Here is a 26,273-nt window from a genome sequence, read left to right as displayed (position 1 = left end):
ATGGAACATTTTTGTTACCATCTCCATATTTGCTTGAGGAGGAACTGTCTGTGCTCAGATATCTGTCACATATCCAGCAAATACCTTGTTTGATATTTATCAGGCAGAGCATCTTGACATGAATGACGAAATGAAATGCATTTTAATTGCTAGAGAAGCAGTCTAAAAGAGTCAAAACATTTTCCACAAGAGGAAAAAATGAGTCATGAGTTACTGAGAACACTTGATTTTTTTCTGTAATCCCAGTGCTTTATTCTTCTTAAAGAATTACTGTCTCTATAATGACATATTTACAAGGTGTCTGGTACTATAGATCTGTTTGCACAAAACTTACATTTATACCACTTCACTCAGAGGAAAGGTTATAAAATTAATTAAGAATAACACAGAAGTTGCTGAACTCTAGCCTACTTTGACTAACTGGCTTCCAGTATGATATTAATTGTTTCAACTGAGCTCAGATATTTCACAGCATATGTTGTTGATGTACACAGTATTAGGTAGTCTGTTCACATCTGAAATCACTGAACCTTTTTAATCATGAGTTCTTCTTTTGCCACTTGGTGTTGAACTCCAATAGTCAGGGTCCTGATAATTCAGAATAGGTGTTTCAGAGCATACACCCTAAATTATCCCCTCTGATGTTCTTACTTCTGTGAGTCCAGCTTCCACGAGCAAATTGAGAATAATGGGTCCTGTGAGACTAAATGTGCTGTGAAGTAATGACTAGTGCCATGATATAAATTCTGAGGAAATAAAGTGTTCTCTTAACTGTGTTTGACAGCATTAGGGATGGAGGGGGGAACATATTAAATAAAGTCCACACAGTGAAATACTGAACAACTGCTTGCTAATCTGCCAGAGTTCCTGTGATTCAATGAAGTCCGAGGAAAAACAAAAATAACTCAATAACCAATAAGACTACCAAAGCACACAAGGGGTCTGAAGTGAAGTTATACAGAGAATCTCCCTTCTGCCATTTCCCCTATTCTGAGTGCTCGACTTAGACTTCTATTGTTCTTTTAACTTTGTTTAAAAAAAGTGGTGTATCCACACGTCCTGTGTATAAAATATTACTACACACGGAGGGCTGTTTTAGTGGGCTTTCTCGTGAGAACAACTCCTCTTATTGCCGTATGGAGAACTAGAGGAGAAATCCCAATGCTCTTAAAGTCATTTCAGGTTTGCTACTGATTTCTACAGTGGATCAGAATTTCACCTCTAATATTGTTAAGGGTCAAAACACAACTGAAGGAAATGAAAGAAAACGGTAGTAAAACATCAGCAGTAAACCTGTCCCACAAATTTCTTGTGGTTTTACAAGGATGTAGTTAATACATTAAGTTGTTGTTACCTAATTAGGTGACTTTTATTGTGTCATCAAACAGAAAACTGATACCAAGTGGCATGTGCGTATGAACAAACGAAAGAACAGAGACAATGTTAGTGGAGCAGAAAATAGCCACCACCTGAAGCATGATTTCAGCGTGGGATCAGAGACTTTCCAAGGGAAATAATTAGTGAATAATAATTAGTAAGAACTATTGAGATTTTGTCTTTACAGAAATAAATTAAACTGATCACTGTCAAACTCATACTTGCAGTAGTGTTCTAAATAATACCTACTTCAGTACCGTGGCTTATGTCTCCTCTTTCTTCAGTGGTCACACCAAAAGCACCATGAACCATCCTTTGAGGCTTCTGCATCCCTCACTCATTTCCATAGAGCATAAACTGGGATGACTCTCTTGGCAGGAAGGTGTCCTGTCATTGTTTCTATTCCCATTCCCATTCCCACTGCAGTCACCAGGACTTCAGAGGAAAAAGGACTGGACACAGCAGTGAAGTAAAATATTAAACAAAGTAGTGAAGATGGCAGAATTTGGAGGTAAAAGCTGAACAGATCTTTAATGCAGTAAATTCTATTTTTTAATACTCTCTGCTTCATCATTAAAAGCTCTTATCTTCACTGAAAAATGTACCACCATAAAGCCAACCATGCAGAACCAGATTTAGTCTGTGACAGTGTGTGAATGCGTTAGATCCATTGTAATGATGAATGTCTGCAATGTGCAGCAAGAACTCAATTAGACAATGGATGCACAGGAAAGATGGGATACTAACAATGGAAAACCAAACTGAGCAATCCTGGACACCCACTCAGCTGCCTCCCTCTCTGCTCACAGGAGCCTGATCTTGGAAAAGCACAGTTGCATTCCCAGGCATGGCTGCAGTGACTGCAACCTCAAGAAGATTCAGGCTGATGTGTCTCCAGAAATGAAAGGTTGGATCCAGAAAAGCCACGAGTACTGTTCCTATCAGCTTCATTAAGCCCTCCTCAGTACAGGGGCAGCCAAGCACGCACTCTGCTTGGGGATACCTCATTGACAAACATAGGATCACACTAAATGCTTTTTAAATCAATCCATAGGAAAATACAAGTGTTTACTATTCCCTCAACCATCCTGCCCAAAGGATGTGTGGACAAGAGTGGAGCTTGGTAACCAAGCGCAGACACCGCTCCTCTGACAGCAGGCTTCCTGCCCTGTGCTCCCTCGCCTGCCATCACGTGTTACAGATGCCGGTCTAACCGTGAAATGCTTAAACCCTTCCTTGTACTCACCTCCTCAGGCTGAATCCCATACCCCTCCCACAGGAGCTCTGTATGAGCTGTACATTTCGGCATGAAGACTGCCCTCTGTGAAACCAGAGACTCGCTGTGACCCGCGTGACGGCCATACATCGTTGGGAGAGCCTGCTTATCCGAACGGACTCTTGGAGGCGAGGGCTCAGGTTTGTGCCTCTGCAGATTAACTCTGCTGATAGGTGGCTACAACAAATCACAGGAGGAGATTTTAATGTCATAACAGCTCTGGAAGTAACTATTTTCTGCCAGCAGTGTGGCTGCGTAGGATGAGATTGGGGAAGCGCAGGCACAGTTGTGGCTGGAGAGCATCCTGAGCTGGCATTTCCAAGCCTTCTTCAGGGAAGCCCTTTTTAATCTGAATTAAAATTCTGCAATATTGCTTGATTAATATTGCTATTCACAAATGACCTAGAAATAACCACTCTAGTGATTTGAACCACTTGGCTGCACAGGCCATTTTTCTTTTGGAGTCCAGTTTTTTCTACAGTGGAGAAAAATCTCAGTAGTTACCTACTCTTGGGTTTCTACTGTAACAGCAAAAAAAAAAAGGCAAAAAATGGCCACTTGATTTTTCAGCAAAAATCAGTGAAGAATATGCAGGGAAGATTTCCATATGGAGGCTACTTAAAAGTTGGACCCTAAGTCTTCATTCTGCATTGTTGGTTATAAGGATCAGATATAAACTCCCTCTTATTCTGCAGTGATTTTTCCAGGAGACATTTACAAGGAGGAATAAAGCCAAACTCTCAAATAAAAAAATGTGCTTACAGCAATTTATCAGTCTTTAATAGCTGCCCTGCTATTTAGTATCATGTTCTAGGACACTCACCATGGCTTTGTGGAAAAACATTTGTTAAACACAGGCTTCTTCGGCTTCTTCTTATTTCAAACAAACAGGTTTCAAATACACGCAGAGTGTTTCATTTTCCTAAAAACATTTCCATTTGTTTTTAGTATTATTCACTTCTCTATCATATTTCTGTATATTTTAAAAATAAACCACTTCTTTTTTTTCTTTTTTCTTTTTTTTTTTTTTTTCCTAGTTATAGGAATGACATTACATAGAAGGGAACAGCAGTTAATGCTTTATCTCTGATTATGCTACTTTACATGCTTCACCCTTTTATTTTTAAATTTCTATGACACATATGGACCCCAAGCATTATGTCATACAAATCAGTAGAATGGCCATAATGGCAAATTAAAAGTTTGTGTGAGCAAATTTTTAGTCAATTACTGCTATTTATGGGCTCCCGATTTGTTTGAGGTTTTTTTAAAATACTGCTACAAAATAAATCACAGTAACATATTTTAGCCATATTGTTTAGAAAACTACAAAAGATCTCAGATGGAGAAAGGGGGTAGCTGTTACTGGATGAACTAACATACATTTGAAAATAGGGAGAAACAGCTGGTTGGATGACTCTGATTTTGGTCTTAACATGCAGAAATATATTATCCATTTTATAGACAAATTTTTTTAAAAAAAAATCTTTTATTATAGCTGTGTTCAGGAGCAAGAAGAAAGATTACCCCTCAATTAAACTGTAAATGTAATGCTGAATATACATTTTAATAGGAAAGAGTGAACAGTTGTTGAAAAAGGCACTAAGTCTTGTGATACATGTTTATTTCTCAATTTTCTTGAGCACAGGAGAAACTCCTCAAAGCAAACAGATCCATAATTCCTATTGGGCATGGGATTTACGTTAGGGGCTACCTAAAGGGCAAGTGCGTTAGCTTGTAAATGTCACACCACAACAGACTCGGGAAAAGAGAATTAAAGTCTAAGAACAAAGCTTTCCTAATGCCACATGACACAAAGCTCAGCAAAAAATATCTTGACAGGTAGGGGGTGGAGGAGGAAAAAGTCCCATAGCCTGTCTATCTCAGCAGGAGCACGTAAGTAATATGGTATGAGGCTTACAGGGAAAAATACCGAAAGTTTGAAAAATGTGCACTACACAAACTACACTGCTTTCTAACACATTTGTGTTAATTCTTCAGCTCCTTTAGTAGAGTATCATGCCTAAGTGATACCCTGAGAAATATTTTCTGGTTTACAATAGTATCTGACAGGCAGAAGTGCTAGACTGCATGAAGATAATTCAATCAGTCAGCAAATCCTGTTGTCTCTCAGTTTGTAAATTCAAGTGATAATTCTGCATTCATCTAGTGTCAATCTGTGGCAAAAGGCCCAAAACAAGGATTATAGCAGGGGAATTTTGTGTGTGAGAGGAGAGAGAAGGAACTTTGATTTGCAAAGACTCCTCTATCTCAGAGCTGTGTTTTGGGAAAAAAATATGCATTAGCTTGTCTCTCATATTACTTTTAATTTTTTTTTTTTTTTTTTTTTGTGTTTAAAATTATGTTAATGTAGACTTTGCATCAATTGTTGCTTTACAGAGTCTTTTCCTTCTGTCACTTCAGACTGCACAAACCTGTAGTGCTATAACCAAAGATTACATATACTCTTTGTGTTATGTACTCCAACTGCTCAGCCATTCTATCCTTTTGAGCTTGGTTGCTTTGGAATAATCAATTTTAAAATTGTATGAGAGAAGCCACACAGCACTTTCAGTGGTGTAATTGAATCTGTTGAATTTCAACTACTGTAAGAACTGATATAAAGAAACCTAAAACGTTATGACTTTCAGGTTAGTTCAAATGATAAAGGACTTCTCATATTTTTACATCTGCCAGCATCTTTCTATCACTCTTTGCAGAAATATATATCTTTGTGCGGTTATTATAAAATGCCACAAGTATATCTACAGCATCTTTAAAAAAAATTAAAACTCAATATCCATCAATACTTTCATCTGTGTGCATGTATAAGACTGTTAGTGCCAAAACCTCCCAGGCTCGAGTTTTGTCTTTCCTTCTTCTGTATTCGTGGTTGCACTCCATAAACATAATCTGGAGCATTAGTCTCTTTGCCACAAACAAAGTGTGGATCTTAAATTGGCTAGCGTAAGTGTGTAAATAGAGAAGGTTTGGGAAAGTGAGTTAGTTGCTATGCAGTCTATCACGAGCGTCAGTGACTAAGAGCTGGAAGAACCACAGTACTGTTCAGAAGTTTTCACACTTATCGAGACAAACCACTGGAAAACGTGATAATGAATGGATAATCAGCTGCAGCTTCGCAACCCAAAACTTTCCCATTTTTTGATTATTCCCTGTTTCACTTCCTTGCAGAACAAGTCTAACTTCACAGCCTATAAAAATATTTTTATTTCTTTGAGCAGCCTCTACTAGTCTGAGCAGCAAGCAGTGTGATAGAAAAACAGGGTTGTTACTATGGTGGTTTTGAGTCTCAAGGGAGTAGTTCACAGCTTTCCAAACTTTCTCTGCTCCTGTTGTCACACTGCAGAGAATGATGGCCAAGATAGCCCCACAGGTAGGGACTACCTCCCACTAAACTGTTTATCTACAATTCATCCCTCATGTGAAATCTAAGGCATTAGATAGCATCCTGCCATGTACATTACCAACTTCTAGCATCTCAGGTGAAACCTGTGGGAATCAGAGAATAGTCCAGATGAAATGCATCCCCCCAGCAGGCCCACATTTTGCACTGAAGCACTGGATCTACGCCCTCCTGCATCTTACCCAAGGGCAGAGACCAGGGCAATACTCATTCTTCTCCTGAAGTACCACCAAGAAGCCAACCTGCAGCTTGTGTGAACAATGAGGGGCAATGCATGGCCACAGATGTGCCTTCTCTCTTTTTGCATCAAAGAGGAGGTTGACACATACGAGGCCTTTTTTAGTCTTTAATTTCCCATAGGAATATTGTTAGGAAACTGAGAATTTTTTCCATAAGAAGACGACACTGGATTTCCAATGTAAATTTCATTCTATTTGGGGATGAAGAGATCTCCAAATCTTCCTTCTGAAAATGTGACTATAAAGGCATTTCAATCCTGTGTTGCTCTCTAACCATTCCTTTTTTCCACTAGCTCCCCATGTACACACAGTGTACAGGGGAGTTTCTATTACATTTACCTAAAACTGCTTGGTTTATGATGCAGATAGCTTCACATTTTCACATTCATGAAAGAAATTCTTGCTGCTGGTGTGTTATGCTGCTGTAGTTAAACAATCCTCTGTGCTGCTGCTGCTGTTTTATGGGCAGTGGCATAGAAATAGAATATAAGTAGTAGGAAAGAAGATTAAATTTAGCATAGTTCTCCTGCAGATATATACTGGCAACTTTTCTCTCATACTTTATGTACACAGAATTGCCACTATTGGATAAGACAGTCTGTCACCATACAACCTGCTTGAACAACCCACTCACACAGCCTTTTGTCCCTGAAGCCTGGGTTTGGTGAAACTATAAAAGAAAATTTACAAATTTACATCCTTTTCCTTAGAGAGAGTTTTGTAGAGGATTAGCATTTTCTAATTACCTTTGGGCAGCTTCCAGAGCATGTAATATCCCAATACAGGAATCATGGTAGTGATTTAACTGAGGGTTGTTAGCAAGTGAGCTTATTTTGAAGAGAAAGTAAATCATCATGGCCTTGACACCTATAAACCAAGGGAAATATTTTCTGGTTTTAAACTGTTCATGGTGAAATATCTCCCATCTTTGTGTGTGTGCATGTGTGCATGTGTGCGTGCACACAGATTTAATTTGCTGTGATTGGATTAGTGGGTAATTCCAATTATCTAGTATCCAGGCAGTGACTGACATTGTGCCCACATGTTATCAAAAGTCAATGTTGCAGCTATCTCAAGCAGACATATTTCCTGACAAAGCACTTCACTTCAATGGAGTTCCTCATGGCTGAAGTACTTTTTAAAATGAGTCAGGCATTATGAGATAAAGTCTGTTCAGTGTGAGTCATTCGGACCTTGATACTTTCTGGTTATGTTTTACCAATTTACTTTATTCTGGCTCATAATCTACTCTGGAACTGATTCCTTTTTCTGCCAGCTAAGTACCATTTCAGCATAAATAAAGTGGCAGAATCAAACTCTAGAAATAAGCAAGAATATGTGGGTTTAGACTAACTTCTCTGAACTTCTTTACCAGTCAATGACAAGTAAGAAGGACTTCAGAAAGTGAGTAAAATGAGCTGCTTAACCAGAGTTTGTTGAATACTCCACAACATCAAGCAAGGCAAGGATCCTCATGATGTTGGACTGGGTAACCTGGGAGAAAAACATACCTCAATTTAATTCCGTGAACAGCACCACTCTGATTAATCCTAGTTGCATCTGTCACATTAAAGCAATAGAAATGAACATTAAAAATGACAGTACAGATTTTAAGAGCTCTATTGAAAGAAATTAAGGAAAATATGTGCTCTAAATAAAATCAAAAACCAAAAAACAAAAACCAAAAAAACATTTATAGCTTGTTGCTTTGGCTTAAAATATACTTCTAGGTGGTGAGTTGGTTGGGTTTGTTTTGTTTTGTTTTGTTTTTTATTTCCTTCAAAGATTTTATTGAAAAGTAAAATGATCCATTAACTAGCAGAGGGACTCTATAACAGCTTTCTTTCATGCTTTTACAATGCTTGGCTGAACTGAGCTCCTACATCCTTATTTGTGTTGTCAGTGGCACAGATTCATTCGAAGTCATCCCATCAGTTTATCACATTCTGTTGTCATGTTTTAAAAACTCTTATTTGTTATTGTAGTCTACATGTTCTTAGAACCCATAATAAAAAGGGACATTTGGTGATATTTGGCTTATTTAGAAAATAGATATGATCTAAAAGAACATAACTCTGGTTTTAAGAGAAAAACAACACAAGAGTGAACAAAAGCAAACTGTTCATAAAGGAATGCATAACTGGGAGGACCATTTGGTGATCTTGGGTTTACTTAGGAAACGGAGCGTTACGGTCTGTTTTGAACTTAACATCCAATGGCTACCACCTCTGTACAAAAGCAGAATTATTAGATATTGATAGAAAAACACTGCTATTCTTTTATGTTTATTGCTTTTCATCTCATTTTTAAGGTGCCCTTAGATTTGGAAGGCTAACTGAGACTAGCAAAGGCTTCAAAACATCAAGTACTGAATGCATTAAGTATCTAGCTGAGGTCTTCTAAGTAACCTCATAGTGACAGCCAAAAAAATAATTATTCAAATCACATTAACTTTTACACAAAATCTTACTCAATAGCAAGCGCTGCATATTTCTGAGAATGGAAGTATTTTCCATTAATTAAGAGTTCTCAAAAAGTGAATCATGAAATACAAAACACATGCCATTAATATTCACTTGAGGCTAAATAACATCTCTGATAATATCTATACTCATTAAATTTTTGTTCCAAATACTATTTATCATACAGATCTCTTGCATCACAAGATTGCTTGTTTCAGATGAACTCACAGAAAACTTCCTTCTCCAAGGAACAACTCTCCAACTATTACTCTATTTTTTCATGCAGTGGAGAGATGAAATGGAAAACAAGGCATTTCACATGCTTGAAAGAAGTTTTTAACATGCCAGAAAGCCAAAAGAAAATTAATCTTTTTGAATAAATCTTTCTAAATAAATGGTTCTTCTACAGAGGACAATATGGGAAAGAGAGCTTTTTATGTCTTGTAGCTCATGACTGATAGTTATGGGTTCTATACTCAACCGATCTTTTATATTGTGTGTTCTGTATTACTTAAATTGCTAAACAAAGAAATCCTACTCATATGATTAATGGAATGCAATTTTGTTTAAAAAATAAACTTTTCTTCTACTATCCTATTTTTTTCCTAGAAGTCAGTTGTAGCAAACAGACGGTAAGTGAATCCATAATAAGGCTTTCATGACTATTTCATAAGTATTTTCTCTAATGTCTTAAAAAAAAAAAAAGTTCCAGTATAAATCTTCTAGACAATACACACAGACACATGTATATATATATATATATGTATATAAATATATATATATAAACATACATATATAGATATATGAAGAAGCAGATATCCCTTATGAAGAAGTTTCTACAAAATATAATGGGCATGAAGTTTGTACAGTTATGTAAAAATCCTTGTAAACTGTGCAAATAGTAATAATGGTGAACATTTTTTTCATTATTCTTTTAAACCATTCTTTAGAATTTTGCAGTAGACTTCCAGTAACTTACTACATTCCATATAAGGTTCAACAAAAGAATAGAAAAAAAAAAAGTAATTTTTTCATTGGTTTATTTTTAAAATATTTTTTTTTAAAGGGATAGTACTTTCTTATATAGACCTACTTTTTAATTCACCACTGCTGTGATACAGTGCCCTTTTTCACTAGCATATCTAGAGTTGGTATTAAAATGAATACTTAAATGTAGTCTGTAGCATTATTAAAGTAATAAATTTTAAGCAAGCTAAGAGGTTGGAACTGTCATGACCATAGCTGAGCAAATAACTGGAAATATTAGTCACAAATTGTTCTTTCAATAGATTCTTGAGTGAGTCATTATCAGTGCCCTATTTGCAATCCTCCATGCTAATTCAATTTGTTTGCATGAACCCTGGAAAGTGACTACTTTTCAGAGAAATCATTCATGTAAACGTATCATTTCAGTTTCAACTAAATTCATACTGCAGTTCAGGTATTTTCATAGTTCCTTTTGAAGATGCTAGTTTTCTGCTTCTAGGGCTTCTAATACCACAATTGCACTCCGTGACTTGAGAAACCAATCGTGAAACATGAAAGAGTAAAGAAGGAAACCCATGAAAACTCACAAACATCCCAGTACATTGCTGAAGCTCCTTCTAAGTTTCTCACCTCAGTGCTTCATTAAGCAGCTCCAGCCTAGAGCTGCCGTGGCTTTAGGTGTGTATTCCCTGGTGAGCCCATTCACCTACTTGGAGCTGGAAGTATCTCTGGACATGAGGATTCACATGGCTTAGGCACAGCAGTGCTCATCAAATCAGTATTTAGCTTTTTATGGGTGGAGAGCTCCTCAGAGAGTCGTCGCAGGCACAGACTCCTGCCTTTTTAGGTATGTATATGCTAATAAATATTTCTGCCTGCATTGCTACATCTTCTTTGGACTGGCACAGTTAGTGCTGTTTTGAAATGACACATGGTTATCGTCCTTTTGGGGGCTGTATTTTTCTGAGACATCTATTTTACAAAATGTAGAGCTACATCTTCATTTGCTGTAACATAGTATAGACACTGTTAAGGAGATCTATACCTATTTCTGCAAGCATAAGAAATCTGTGGCTTCAGATTTCAACAACATTCCTTCCCATTGGTTCCAAAAGGACTGCTTCTCCTTAACGAAGGTTTTAAAACATCTGATATAAAATCACTACTTTTCTACTTTTTAAAGAACATGCTTTAAAATGTAGTAATTTGTTTCTGTTTGGAAAATTGAGAGGAATTTTCTTCAGGATGCAGTTTTATGACTGAAACACAAGTGTTGTGTTAAAGATGGAAGCAGGGATAATTTTCAAACAATATCTTTAAAACAATTCTACCATCTTTTGTGTTAATCTCATCACATAAAGTGTTTGGCTAAACCTGTCCTGACCAGAAATCTATATTGCTTTTGACCTAAAGATATTTTATTGCTATTTTTCAAAGAGCAGTTATTAATAATGTGAGCTCCTATCTCCTTAAACAGAAGTGAAGGAAGAAAGAATGAGTGAAAAGCTATTAAAAAGCAACATTTAAATTATCTGAGCATACAAAGTCCCCCTGTTTTATTGACTGGTCTATCCTATGACTATGTACACATTGATATGTTAAGCCTGTTCACAGGCATTGCAGAACTAGCTGTTGTTTATAGATTTTTGCTCCTACAAAGTCATTATTTTATGTTTTATTGAAGATGCTTTAGTTCAAAATTTTCTTATAAAACTCTATATTATGGACTCATAAAAGAGCAATAAAACATTCTTCTCATCGTAACTTGATAAACTGTAAAAAGTTTTAAACTACAAGTAATTTTTAAGGTTTGGAGTGGGGGTCTCAGTGAAAAAAAACACAGATGTCTTTTATTTCTAGGATTCTGCTAGATCGTTCTACTCCATTTCCAGCATGTAAGGTACCCAAAGGCTAAACAACACTGAAAATGTACTGTAATAAGCTATACTAGATGCAGAAACAGAATGTCTAGTTAATTTGATAGACATTTTCACTTATAATTTGGACCTCTTTTTTGCCTCTTTCTCCTTGGTGCTGGTTTTGGGTGGGGTAGAGTTAATTTTCTTCACGGTAGCTAGTATGGGGTTGTGTTTTGGATTTGCGCTGAAAAGTGTTGATAACACCGGGGTGTTTTAGTTACCACTGAGCAGTGCTGACACTGAGCCAAGGCCTTTTCTGCCTCTCACCCCACCTCACCAGCAGGAGCCTGGCGGGCACAAGAAGCTGGGAAGGGACACAGCCGGGACAGCTGACCCCAACTGACCCCAGGGGTATCCCACACCATATGGCATCATGTTCAGTGTATACAGCTGGGGGAAGAAGAGGAATGGGAGGACATTCGGAGTGATGGCGTTTGTCTCTCCAAGTCACCATTACACATGACGGAGCCCGGCTTTCTTTGAGATGGCTGAGCACCTGCCTGCCCATGGTATGGGGAATGAATACCTTGTTTTGTTTTGCTTGAGTGAGTGGCTTCTGCTTTACCTATTTAACCGTCTTTATCTCAAATCTTTTTCTCAGTTTTACTCTTCTGATTCTTTCCCTCATCCCACAGTGGAGGAGTAAGCGAGCGGTTGGATGGGGCTTAGTTGCCAGCTGGGGTTAAACCATGACACTTTAAAGGGAAGTACAAAGATCTCTGGTAACTAGCAGTTTCAAGAAGATTGTTTTTTATGGCACATTTTGCTTGCAAACACACAGACCAGGAATAAGAGGGTGGCAAGTCTTTATACTATGTGACTGGATAGCAAGTTAGGAAGGTAGATAACAATCCACCTGCATAAACAGAACTATTGTACAAATATAGGGTAGCGATGACATCTGTTAGTCTGTTACTGTTAGATGTTGGTTTTCTGTTGCAGTAGTTCAGACTAAATTAATTTTAAAAATATTTTATTAATTTCAAGAAGATAATTCAAAGCATACAATAAATTATATTCTCAAATACATTTTTAATCTCTTTTTTTCAAAGAATCACAGAAACATCTAGATTGGAAAAGACTTTGAAGACCATTTAGTCCAACCATTGACCTAACATTGACAGTTCCAAATTACACCAGATCCCTCAGCACTATGTCGACCCGACTCTTAAACCCCTCCAGGGATGGGGACTCCACCACCTCCCTGGGCAGCCCATTCCAACGCCCAACAAACCCTTCTGGAAAGAAATGCTTCCTAATAGCCAGGCTAAACTTTCCCTGATGCAATCTGAGGCCTATCGCCTGTTACTTGGTTCAAGAGACTCATCCCCAGCTCTCTGCACCCTCCTTTCAGGGATCTGTAGAGGGCGATGAGGTCTCCCCTCAGCCTCCTCTTCTCCAGACTAAACCCCCCAGTTCCCTCAGCCGCTCCCCGTACGACCTGTGCTCCAGACCCTGCACCAGCTCCGTTGCCCTTCTCTGGACACGCTCGAGTCATTCAATGTCCTTTTTGTAGTGAGGGGCCCAAAACTGAACACAGGAATCGAGGGGCGGCCTCACCAGTGCCCAGTACAGGGGTCAGATCCCTTCCCTGTCCCTGCTGGCCACGCTATTGCTGACACAAGCCAGGATGCCATTGGCCTTCTTGGCCCCCTGGGCACACTGCTGGCTCCTGTTCAGCCGGCTGTCAATCACCCCCCAGGTCCCTCTCTGACTGGCAGCTCTCCAGCCACTCCTCCCCAAGCCTGTAGCGCTGCTGGGGGTTGTTGTGGCCCAAGGGCAGCCCCCGGCATTTGGCCTTATGGAAACTCCTCCAGTTGGGCTCAGCCCATGGCTCCAGCCTGTCCAGGTCTCTCTGCAGAGCCTCCCTACCCTCGAGCAGATCAACACTCCCACCCAACTGGGTGTCACCTGCAAACTGACTGAGGGTGCACTCGATCCCCTCCTCTAGATCATCCATAAAGATGTTAAACAGGAGTGGTCCCAACACTGAGCCCTGCGGGACACCACTCGTGACCGTCCCCCAACTGGATTTAACTCCGTTCACCACAACTCTTTGGGCCTGGCCATCCAGACAGATTTTTACCCAGTGAACCATATGCCCATCCAAGCCACGAGCAGCCATTTTTGCCAGGAGAATGCTGTGGGAAATGGTGTCAAAGGCCTTACTGAAGTCAAGGTAAACAACACCCACAGCCTTTCCCCCATCCAATAAGCAGGTCACCCTGTTGTAGAAGGAGATCAGGTTTGTCAGGCAGGACCTGCCATTCATAAACCCATGCTGATTGGGCCTGAGCATCTGGTTGTCCCTCATGTGTTGTGTGATGGCACTCAGGATGAGCTGCTCCATCACCTTCCTGGGTACCGAAGTCAAGCTGACAGGCCTGTAATTTTTTGGATCATCCTTCTGACTCTTCTTATAGAGGGGCGTCACACTGGCCAACTTCCAATCTGTTGGGACCTCCCCAGTCAGCCAGGACTGCTGGTAAATGATGGAAAGCAGCTTGGCGAGCACCCCAGCCAACTCCTTCAGCACCCTCGGGTGTATCCCATCTGGTCCCATAGACTGGTGTGTGTCTGTGTGATGCAGCAGGGCACGGACTGTCTCCTCCTGGAATGTGGGGGAGTCGTTCTCCCAGTCTCTGTCTTCTGGCTGAGGAGGCTGGATTCCCTCAATACGACTAGTCTTGCTCTTAAAGACTGAGGCAAAGAAGGCATTAAGCACCTCAGCCTTTTCTTCATCACTCATTACTGTGTTTCCTCCTGCATCTAGCAGGGGATGGAGGCTCTCCCTTGTCTTTCTTTTGCTGCTCACATACTTATAGAAATATTTCTTGTTATCTGTGATTGCTGACGCCAGATTAATTTCCAGCTGGGCTTTAGACCTCCTGATTTCCACCCTGCATAGCCTTACAACATCTTTGTAATCACTGTGAGTGGCTAGCCCCTTCTTCCAAAGGCCATAAGTTGTGATTTTTGGCTAGCTTATTACTTATTAGGCTTTCACGAAAAAGATAATACTTCATCTTTGACCAGATTTTGGGTTGGTTTTTGGCAGTGTAATACCACAATTCACTTATCTTTTTTTTTTTTTTTTTTTTTTAAAGACATTTCCTGCCAATGGATTTTCCTTTTAATTCTTCCCTTTTCCACGTAAAGCCTGTTCTTACAGATATGGGAATTACTATCAGTACATATTCACATCTGAACAGGGAAATTGATGGTGATATTAATAACAAGAATAATGAGAGAAAAACTAATTAGAGAAAGAATCACTACTAAGAGAGTATTTTACAGCTTGAAAATATTGTTCAGATGTTGAACTAGTTTAATCTCTGGAATTTTTCCCTTTTTTTCTGTTATTACATAAGGGAATTTTATTCCTGATGCAATCCTTTTATGTTGTAGTTAATAAAGCTTCACGGCTTTCCTTCTATGTATCTTAAGTATATTAGGTATATTAAGTAACATCTCCTTCCCACAGACTTAAATCCTCTCCCACCTTGTCTCGCCTTTTATTTATAACTAAAGGACATGTTTTGTAGTTTTGCAGTGTCACTTCAGATGGTGCATTGTGACTTTAAAAAGTAAATAGCAACAAAACCCTGAATTTCTGAACATTACATATGAAGTTGTTCATATAAAGAACTTGCATCTTTTTTCTTGGCTCTCACGTACTACTGGTTTCTTAGCAACAGTAGATGGAGGTAAGACAAGGGGACAGATAAAGGGGTGTTTTGGAGTTTTATGTGCAGTTACAGTCTCTGAAAGGAGCCCAGATTTTGGCAGACCTATATCACCTGTGCTGAAAGCAATGCATCCTCACTGCAAAGAAGACCAGCAGCTCCCTGGGCTGAATTAGGCAGATCATGGCCAGAGTTGCCAAGAGGTCAAAGTAGAGGTTGAGCCTTCCCCTCTACTCAGTCCTAGTGAGACACATTGGGAATGCTGGGTCCATTGCTCATCTCCCCAGTGCAGAAGAAAGAAGGACATACTGGAACAAGTCCCATGCAGGGCCACAGAGATGGTGAAAGGACTGGAACATCTTCTCCATGAGAGGCTGAGAGAGATGGGGCTGATTAGCCTGGAGGAGAAAAGGCTCAGGAGAATTTATCAATGTGTTTAAATACCTAATGGAGTAAAGAAGATAGACCCAGATTCTTCTTGCTGGTGCCCAGTAACAGGTCAAGAAGCAATGGGCACAAACTGAAACACAGGAGGCTCCCTCTGAACATAAGAGAAAACTTCTTTACTGTGAGACTGATCAAACAGTGGCACCGGTTTTCCAGTGGGGTCATAAGGTCTCCATCCTTGAAGATATTCATAACCCAACTGGACATGGTCCGGAGCAATCTGCTCCAGCTGACTCTGCTTGAGCAGGGGTGGTTGGACTAGATAATCTCCAGTGGTGCCTGTCAACATCAACCACTCTGTGATTCTGCCATTCTGTGAAAGAAAACACTGCTCAGGCCACAGGTATTTTGTAGAGATGCCCTCACACACCACTTGGCTTCATCATTTCTTCTTGGCTCTAACAGGATGGACTGTCTCCAAGAGTGGGGAGAGGAAGTCTCTCTTCTTCCCTGATCAGCATTTCTTGGACTGCTTCCTCTCAGAGATAACCAAGACCTTCATCCTGCAAGTTCTTACATGTGTGATAAACTATCACAAGAGATATTCCATTAAAGCCAGTAATGCTACTGATGTGGTTAGAGCTCAAACGTATGCAAATATGTCCGGAAGATAAGACCTCTAAATAGCTTTTCCTTTGAGTTGTGTTGGTGTTTTTGGTGGTAGGAACATTTGACTGCTGGAATGCAGAAATTACCATCTCATTTCACTGTTCAGCAGACATCGGATGATGATAACACTATCGCTCTGGTGAATTCAGCACCATTTCAAGCTTCTGTAACTTCAGCTATTTTAAAGCTTTAAGTTTCAGGTCAGCTGTAAATCTCCTGTCAAACAATCACCATCAGGTGTTGAAGAAACAGGAGAAGGTTTCAAAGGCTCTCTGGTACCAGGGCATCCGGCATACCGAAAGAAAAGGAGTACATAGAAAAGCTCTGGACTTCCTGCCATTATTTAAAAAAGCCCTTCAACTGTCAAGCATGAAAGAAGTAAACTATTGTAATAGTCAGCACTCTTACCTCCCAGGGGGAAGAAATATTTCAGAGCTTCATTACATCTACAGATATACAATTAGCTGAGCCCCCCCTAAAATACCTGCCATTCTTAATTTAGTCCTCCAAAGTAGTCAAAGCTGAAAATTATGCCAATGCTTCTTTTTAAAAATTAAAAAAAAAAAAGGAAAAAAAAAATTTAGTCCCTTCGTCTATAAGATCACTGGTTACTTCTTTTTGGTTATTAAAAAAAATAAAAATAAAAATAGTCATGATCATAAAGCATTGTGATTGTAAATGAAATACTTTGGGGTATTCATTATAAATGAACTTTCATGAGAGCACCTATGATCATTGGATCTCTAAGCAGTGTCTGGAAGCAGTTAACCTATCCTACCTATTGCAGTGTTTCAGTACTTTCATGTATTTCAAATAGGAAGTGAATCTGATATTTCATATACCTTATATATTCATATCTCAGTCACTAACATATATGATAAAGGAAGTAAAATATAACTTAAGGAAATTCTGTAGAATGTCATTTTGGGAACAAGGAAGAATTGTCCCAGCCACAAAAATTTGAATGGTATTAGCTCCTATTAGATACTACTCACATCTTTACAGTTTTCTATTTGGTAGCATGGAAAGCTAGACTTCAGGCTTTTCTAAGACAACATAAAAACTGCTGTATAAAAACTGTACATATCAAAAAAAAAAAGCTATTGGGAACAAGCCAAGATCAGCCAATAAATTATGAACATACCCAAAATACAATCCATTTTAGTTACTGGCTCACAAAGAAAGGCCAGCTGGAGGCGTGCAGAATTTCCATTATTAGACCACTGAATAATTCTTGGTCTTGTGTGCCACTCTGGGCAACATTTAGAAAGAATAAAGACAGTGAAGTCAATATTTAGTCCTATTAGCTTTTTACATAGTTGGATATAAATATTTCACTATTATGTAAATTTTTTTTTTTTCCAGTTTCCATTGTTGTCATATCAGATTGTTTTACAACATGTGGAAGCTAAACTAAAAAGATGAAAGTACTTTTTCTCCTCTTTTTATTAGTTTTATTTAACCTAAAGATTTGTTCTTTACAGAAAATGAACCGTCTAAGAGTCATGCCAATTATCAACACAAATATATCTTACAGAATATTTATTTTTCCTGTACAGTTGAGAGCTCTAGCTGAATTTCTTGCATAAAAAAATGTGTAAGTTCCAGAGCAAGAAAAAAAATTACTATACCCATCTCCTTCATAGATTATTGATCTCCTGCTGCAAGAGATTTTCAGAAACCGAAAAGAGTATGAGGCTGTAACAAAGTCAGTAAAGGCTACCTGAATATGAAGAAGTCATCAGCTGTTATTTGATGATGTAAATGAGCCATCAGCTAAAGTTGCTTTATTTGCAGTAGTCCAGCTTTCCTTCAATCCACTTGCTGCTAACAATCCTGTAAATGTTTGGCATATGTTTGAATTTTTTATTTTTTTTTTTAAGAAAAAGAACTCCTCCACTGAAATTTTGCTGTTTAATGATTCATGGAGTATTCATAAGTTAAATTGTGTCACCTATGTTTAACTGCAAATCCTAAATTAATTGGAAAAACTCCACAAAAGTGCCTGATATTCTGCTGTGCTGCTTAGCAGTGATGCTAGACTAATTCAAAATCTCCTTTGGAAGAATTGTGGCATGCTTCCAAGAAAAAAAGGAGTAAAATAAAAGCAACTTGATAGCTGTATGATATTTAGAGTTAAGCCACTGTTAAAAATAATTAAAATCATGGATTGCATTTCTACAAACAATCACACACGTGTTTTATTTTAAACATGTCAGTAGTTCTATTGACTTCGGTGAGCCTTCTTACATCGCTTAGAGGTACTGAAATATGTACATGCCAGAGAGAAATTCTTACTGAGCTTTTTTCCTTAAGCACAGGTCCTCCCATTTCTACTGATACACGTGCAACAAAAGCAGAGCAATTAATGATGGGAAGCATTGCTAAAAATCCTTGCTGCCATCTGAAAACAGTGAACACCCACTCAAAAAATTAAACAGAAATTCTGTTCTAGTCGACAGGAGCATCTGCTTTTAAAATGAGCTCATCTGCCTGGAAGGCTATAGAGCTGAGTAAAGAACATCCCCAGCTTTTTGCTCTGCATACACTTTCTATTATTTATGATCCTAATTCATTGTGATGTTTCACATTAATGCCAGTGTATTACTTTCTCTGTGTATAATAGATTTGTAAATATTTGTATACAAATTTATATAAATTAAACATCTTGTAGGTAGAGACATACGTTTCCTTATGTCAAAATAGCACACACATGCTCTCTTCTATTTTTTTTCCAAGTTAACATGAAAATATTGGGCAATTTAACTGACTGAAACTATTTCAATCATGTCTGATTGAATGGCTGCACACCTCTTCATGTGGAAATAAAAGCTTTTGTTAAAGTGCAGATGAATTACTTCACTTAAACCATGAGAAGAAAAAATTGACTTTGGCTGTGCATTTGTTCATTAGATCCAGATGTACACTATTAACTGTCCATAGCTGGTTTTACTAATGAATCATGCCTGAGGGATTTTATTTTGCAAGATGGCAAGAGAAGAGTGCTCTTATTTGTGTTGTTGTTGTTGTTGTTTTTTATCACAGTTGATTTATTTGTTTCGTTTTGTTTTGTTTTCTGCTTAGGACCTCCTGGCAACAATAGTACAATGTTCAAGTTTTCAGAACAGAAGTGTGTGTTGTACTGAGAGTCACAGCTCAAACATCTGCAGCTTCACAGAACAGAATGGGCAAACCTTGTGGATTGGAAAATTAAAAATAATAGACAAAAAGCAATTGCATAAATCCTTCAGCTGTTTTATTACCACCTACCTAGTATCTGAGGGAAAAATATACATAGCTATACATATGTTCTTAAATGCACATGTAAAAGCAGTCATTTTACAACCAGCCTGCAACTACATTTAGTAGAAAACCCAAATGCCATCTCCTCCTCACTCATCTTCTGTGCAAGGTAGGACAGAGGGAGCCCTTTCATAATTTTTTTTTTTTTTTTTCTGACTGGGTGATATATAAAGGGAACTCATTTATCCTGCTGTCCCATGTATATCCCAAACAGCATTAGCTATGTTGTCTGAGCCATCTGTCCATGGAAATACAGACTCATTTCTCTTTCTGAAAATGTTAAGGATGGAAGGAACACTTATCTCCTGCAAAATGCTTAAGCAACTGTTTTGAAGGAATTTGCAGTCCTAGTGATAGCAGCAAGACAGAAAGCTCTACAACATCTTGCAGAATTGGACTTTATGTCAGTATATGCATGTTAATTATAACCTATTTGTCTTTGTAATGATAAGCTTTTTCAGAGGAAGGAGTGGATTTCTCGTAGCAGATACTGTACAAACCCCCCTTACATTTACAGCATTTTATACATGCATAGTAATATTACACATACATCATGGGGTTATACACGTATTTATGACTCCAGTTTATTAAATAGAACGTGCCAGTTGGGATGCTTAGAAGGTATTAGACAGAATTATTCCTACTTTGCAACAGACAACACTGTGATTTTTCTTAATATACACAATTTTTATGACAACCACCTGTGCTCTAACTGAATTCTTTTCCAGAGGTGAAGTCATAATTTTAATGAAACCTTCTCTTCCCCTGGAAACATACATTTTTTGACTTTTTGTGACATATTTACAGCTTTGCTGGTGTTTATTTTCCTCCTCTTGACTGTACAATCAGACTTAGATTTTCACTCTCTTGCTTGTTATACTGGCACCAGCAATTAACCGACCATTTAATGAAACTCTCAAGGTATATGGAAGACAATGACAGTGACAACTGTTTCTAATCCCCTCCATTTCCGTGCTCCCAAGATCCCCACTGCACACATTCTGCCTATAGATCCTGGTCGTTTGAAAGTAAAATCTGAGCGAAGGAGCTTTAGTTCCCTTTATCTGTTATTGACGGCTGTTGTACTTTGACAAAACTTATTCTATAACATTAAAGCGATCCTTACCATCAATGTTTGTCTGGCAGTGCAGGTAAGCTGCATTTCTTTCATGATGTAATGTAAAGCTCTGCTTCTGAAGCTGAAATTTGTCTTCATCATCATGTGTAAAATCTAAGCAACATGTGTAGATCCTGGATGTCCCTTGAATCAGCTGGCTTAACGCTTCCTCCAGCTGTTGTGCCATGCTTACAATGTAAAAAGCTGAAAGCTGCTGTTGCAGGGAGTGTTTCATGCATAGAACTGTTGAGGTTTTCATGTTGGTGAGAAAGACTCGGTTTTAATCTCAATGGCTTATGTTTCATGCTTTTTAATGCGAATCCGTACCAAAGAGAGTGGAGCTGCTTTAGACATAATTTAGAAGCTTTGTGATGGTATAAGTTGTGGCAAATTCAAGCAGTTCAAAGAGCAAAGCTCTTATCCAGAACTGCCAAAGGACCGTATGCTCTGGCTTCACTCCTCTGCGTGCCTTTCCTGACAATACAACGATGCATATGCTAAGGAGAAAAGACTCTTCTGAAAGCAGCCTTGCAAAAGTAGCCTTAAATCTCCTTCCCAGAGAGTTCTCTCATGACTTCTGCATTGTCTCTTTTACAAAGACCATCACACTGAGGATTAACGGTAGGCAAAGACTGCACACATGCAGTTGTGAGAGAAAGGGAGCTGAGCAGGTTAGGCTACAAGTAAAACTTGCAGAAAGTGAGCAGCATGAATTCAGCCTGTCTTGTTATCAAAAAAAAAAAAAAAAAAAAAAAAGTCCATGAAAGAATGAACAGAGATATATGGGAAATTAAAGATACTACAAAAAGGAGAATAGTCGGCTTTACATAAATTGGCTAAGGCTAGAGATATTAATACGGTGATATTTTCTGATGGAAGCTTCTTCTGTCTTAACTTTTCCTGAACTCTTTTATTAAAACAGTAAAAAGAAATAAAAGTGAGCACGTTAACTTGCTGAGATCATTAGGAAAACAACTATTTTTCCTGAGTACAATAACATATTCCTTGTATGCATTCATATTTTAGGACTGCTTAACTGCCTTTCTGGAAATAACAGGTGTTGACTAGTACTGCAGCCTATATCAAATACTCAGCTAGGTAAAACCTTTTAACAGGTCCCCACGTTGTTCAGAGAGCACAGTTGATATATCAAAGAAGAGAAATTGGTTGCACTCTTTAGAAACAAAAGCATTAGGCAGGGCAAAGAAAAGTAAGACTTGGTAGATATCATGTGTTTCATCTTTCATAATTTGCTGAGTTGTTTAGCTCTATTGGCCATACACAGAGAGTTGGTTTTGGCTGTCCTACTGCAAGACGTAGTTTGGCCTCAATCTTATTTTCAGGGATTTCAACATGTCATTGTTTATCATCCTACTTTATGCAGCAAGGAAACATATTTACAGCCTCCTGACCCTTTGCATTGTGTCTCTAAGTACAACATATAAATTTACGTGCATACCAGGAATCCCTATGCATCTAGTGAAATCCACATGTAACTTTCTGTGCCCATATTCCATCATATTTTTACATGAACACATGGCTTTTATAACAGATCCTGCTCATAATTTGAGGCCCTCCTTCTTCTGTGATCCTGCCATGGGATGGATTTTTCATTAATAGGGACCTAAGACCTTACACTTGACTTTGGAAAAAGAGCAGGCACTGGTGCCAAGTTTTGAACTCTGCAGTCATTATAATGCAGTCTGTTGTGTCACACACATTCAGAAATGTAATTCTGGGAGAAACCAGCATCCAGATTCTCAAGTGGGCCTCGGTGGGCGGCAGGTTTGCTGCGCGTGTGACAGCAGTGGTACTGGGGACATTGATGGGGATAATTGATGGCTCAGAGCTGATCTCTCAGTATGCAAGAAGTGGAACTTGGGGGTTTCTTCACCCAAATAAGTAGGATGCTAAGATGTATGCATGCTTTGGCAAAGATATGCCTTAGCTTTAATCATTTAGCACAAAGAACTTCCTTTTTTGTCTCATGTTTCGTTTAGCTGTCTCCTAGCTCCCTTTATTGTAGCAGACTCCTACCCATTAATGCCCAGTCCTAGCAGAAAGGCCTGCTGCCATATCAGGAGTGTCCTTACATTTTATTTCAAATAGGTCTACATGTGCTGTGTTTAAAAGAAACCAGGAAAATGGGGAACACCACCACATGACTGTCCCTAGTATCTTGGATTGTCGTTACACCTTCCATCACAGGATCTTTTGATCTCCAGAGAAACATCAGTAAAGTCCTATCAAGTGAATCACATTGCCATCAAACACTTGTGTTCATCTTTAGCTTTAAGTAGGTATTGATACACCTTTGTGGAAACTCTATCATTTATAGTTTCAGAATAAGTAACAGGCAAATGTTCTTACAGAGGAGACTTGAAATGTGGAGAATTAAGAAACAGACGGAAATCTTTTGGCACAGCCAAGATAATTCTTATCCAGGCTAGCCTACAGTTACCCTGCATTGCTGCTGGTTTACAATAAATTAAATTGTTTTACATAATTGAGTAGAATTAAATAACTTTTTTTACAGGGTGGATGCACTGCTGATCTTAGACGAAGGTCTGTGCAGAGCCCAAGACAGGGGACATCATGAGATAAATAAACATGTTGCTGATAAATTAGGAAGGCCTATATCTCCCTTTAGGTACCTAGTAAAGCTGTGCCTGAGTTTAATGTTGGACCTGGCCATCCTTCTGCAATTATTCTGTGAGATAAGCCATTTAAAAAGCACTTTTCCTTTACATTTTGGAAAAAGGGCTGAACTGACAGCTCCCAAAGTTGAAATGAACTGGCAAATCATAACAACTTTGGGTATTACACATTAAGGCTTTACTACACCAAACTGTCAATGCTTTGAATGCTGCCCCAGAGGGGCTATTCCCAAAAGTGAGAGTCAACATCTGGGATCTCCTTGGAGATGGTAAAGTGCCAATCAGTGCTAATTGTGGTGATGGTTTATTTCACATACACTCCCTAACTGCCAGCCAGCAACAAGGCCAAAACTTGACTTATTTAATTCAACCTTTATTATCTGTTTATCATTATATGTATTTACAAGGTATGCATCATTGCAGCATCTGGACACACTTTGCAATTACATGGACCAGGACTGAATCCACTGGCACTGTTCATATTATTAAGCATTTATTATATTCCAGCATTGTTTCTGTTGTCTTGTACACAGTCTGAAACCATTGGAAAGACAGACTTTGTCCCAGGGAGCTTAAAGTATAGACAAGCAAATTTTTTCCAAATAGGACAACAAGGCATTATGGGGTTCAGTCCTGGCATTTTTTCCTGACTTTTAGCATTAATAGAAACACAATTCAAACTAATAAATTTACTCTGTGAATACCAAGGCCAGAAAAGACTCAGCCTTTGCGTAAGGTTGAAAATGGAACATTCCTTTTAATACTTACATAGCACCGATTCCCGAAAAGAGATGACCATATGTCAGGTATCACAAGTATCACTCTGTAATGTATATACTTTTAGAGAAGACAAACTTTGATATGGGCAACTAATAGATATTTCGCTTTACCTCCAGGAGTTGCAGTTTAGGTTTCTGAGTAGCTCCTGAGTTTCACATATTCTGAGAACCATGAAATTATACTGCCTATAACCATGGCATTATGGAAGTCTGAAATCAAATGTGCACTGTTCCCAGCTAGCTAGGATCTAGTTTCATTATTTTATTGAAAACTTACATCAGGACTTGCATCAGTTTCTGGTATTTCCCAGTGAATATGGGGAATGCTCTACATAAAATATTTCAGAGTGTTGGTATGGTTGATGCATGTTGTGAGTGCAGTCTGGGAAAAAAAAAAAAAAAAAAGATGCTGTTCTATGTGGTAGAAAGAGAAGTAAAAAAGAAGTGAACGATTGTCAGATTTAGTATTTCAAGGCTGAAGTCAGGCAGCAGTGATAAGGGAAGGTCTTTCTGAACATACGTTACAACTTCTGTTGAAGTGAATAAGCTTTATTAGATTTTATTGTTTCATGGTGTGTGATGTCACTAGAAATCTTGGATGGGAGTATAAACTGATTCCTTTAAATTTTGAGAATAATTCTTTCCTTATGCATTAGCCATTTTTGACTGGATATCATCTTGGATTACACACATTTGGACATGTAACTAATTTTACACCCCTATACTTACATCCCAGTAAAGCACTTGTGCATTGTAATTTTAGAGCCTCACATACAGCAGGATTTTGCTGCTGAGGTTCATTTGCTGTCCTCAGAAAGCACTTAAATGTGTTCTCTTGTATTTCTCACATTTCCATTTAAGACAAAACAAATAATATCTTTAGATTAAAAAGGAAAACAGAATTGAACCCTGCTGTGGTTTTCATTAATTTACAAGAATCTAAAATAAGGATAGAGGATTTAAGCCAATCCATAGGATGTGCTTTTGCCCTGTGAAATTTTCAGTCAATATCATGAATTTCAAATGGGAAACTGATATTTGAGGCTGAAGCATGTTCTAATATTATCTTGTAACATCCAGAAAGAAAGAATTAGTAGTAAAGTGAAAAAGACAAGAATATCTGCAAAAATGCTGTGTCCAGATTCCCAGGTCTCTACGATGAACAGAAAGTCTGAAGTGGATGAGTTCAACCAGCCAGACCAAGACTCTATAGATCCCCAGCAGGGCTGGTGTGTCCGCCAGAAGTTAGCTGTGCCTATGTGCATGAGGAATAGGAGTCAGCTCTTCTGAGCCCTGCATCCAGGCATCGTCTATTGCCAGTAAAGGCTTCCGGTACAACAAAAATCTGGTACATCAAAAAGCAGGTCCAGAATAGGTCCCACCACTGGCCTTTTAAGCTCTGAAGTTGCATTGCTACTGAATCTGGATATTAGAGATGCATAAAAGTAGATCTGGCAGCCACTGTACCCCAAGTTTCCTCTATCCTTTATGCTGGCCTACATTGTGAAAGAAAGCTTACAGTAGTGTACCAATTCAGAAATCCAGAGGCTTCCGGTTGCTTCTTCACTATTAGGTGCAGAAGAAGCTCCCGTTTACCTCCTATTGAAAACAAATTCCTACACATCTCTAGAAGTGTTTGGAGAGACATGGGTTATCTCACCTGTTGTAGTATTTGTTTGCTACAAGGCTTGAGTTCTTGACTTGGTTTTAAAAATGGTAACATATAGCTGTGATTTGCCTTATTTTTATTGTTACTTTAATCACAAGAAATAATTTATAATGAGGGCAAGAAGATTGGTCATTTTTATATAGCTCTTTTCTCATGCTAAACATACACATGGCTGAATATCTTCAAACTCTCCTTAAGAAAAAAAAAAAAAAAAGTACATCAGTTATAAAATTGATATCCATAATAGAAAATCTTATATATGCTTATGCTTAGCATAAATCCCATTAGCAATGTCTACCTGAGAATAACAGAAACAAAAGTG

The 26,273-nt window shown here is 38.5% G+C and overlaps 1 long non-coding RNA gene across 1 annotated transcript in view; it reads right to left on the bottom strand.

The window, feature by feature from the left end:
- LOC113479857 overlaps positions 1-20,978 on the bottom strand; it is a 31,999-nt gene extending 11,021 nt beyond the window's left edge. Inside the window, exons 1-2 of the long non-coding RNA XR_003398354.1 lie at positions 20,856-20,978; positions 1,623-2,830 (exon numbers count right to left, since the gene is read on the bottom strand). This is a non-coding gene — a long non-coding RNA (uncharacterized LOC113479857). The remainder of the gene's footprint in view (positions 1-1,622; positions 2,831-20,855) is intronic.
- Between the last annotated feature and the right edge of the window lie 5,295 nt (positions 20,979-26,273).

This window comes from Athene cunicularia, assembly GCF_003259725.1.
Source record: "Athene cunicularia isolate RWA chromosome 4 unlocalized genomic scaffold, athCun1 chr4_part2, whole genome shotgun sequence".
Taxonomy (NCBI): Eukaryota; Metazoa; Chordata; class Aves; order Strigiformes; family Strigidae; genus Athene; species Athene cunicularia.
This window is presented reverse-complemented; position numbering and strand designations above follow the sequence as displayed.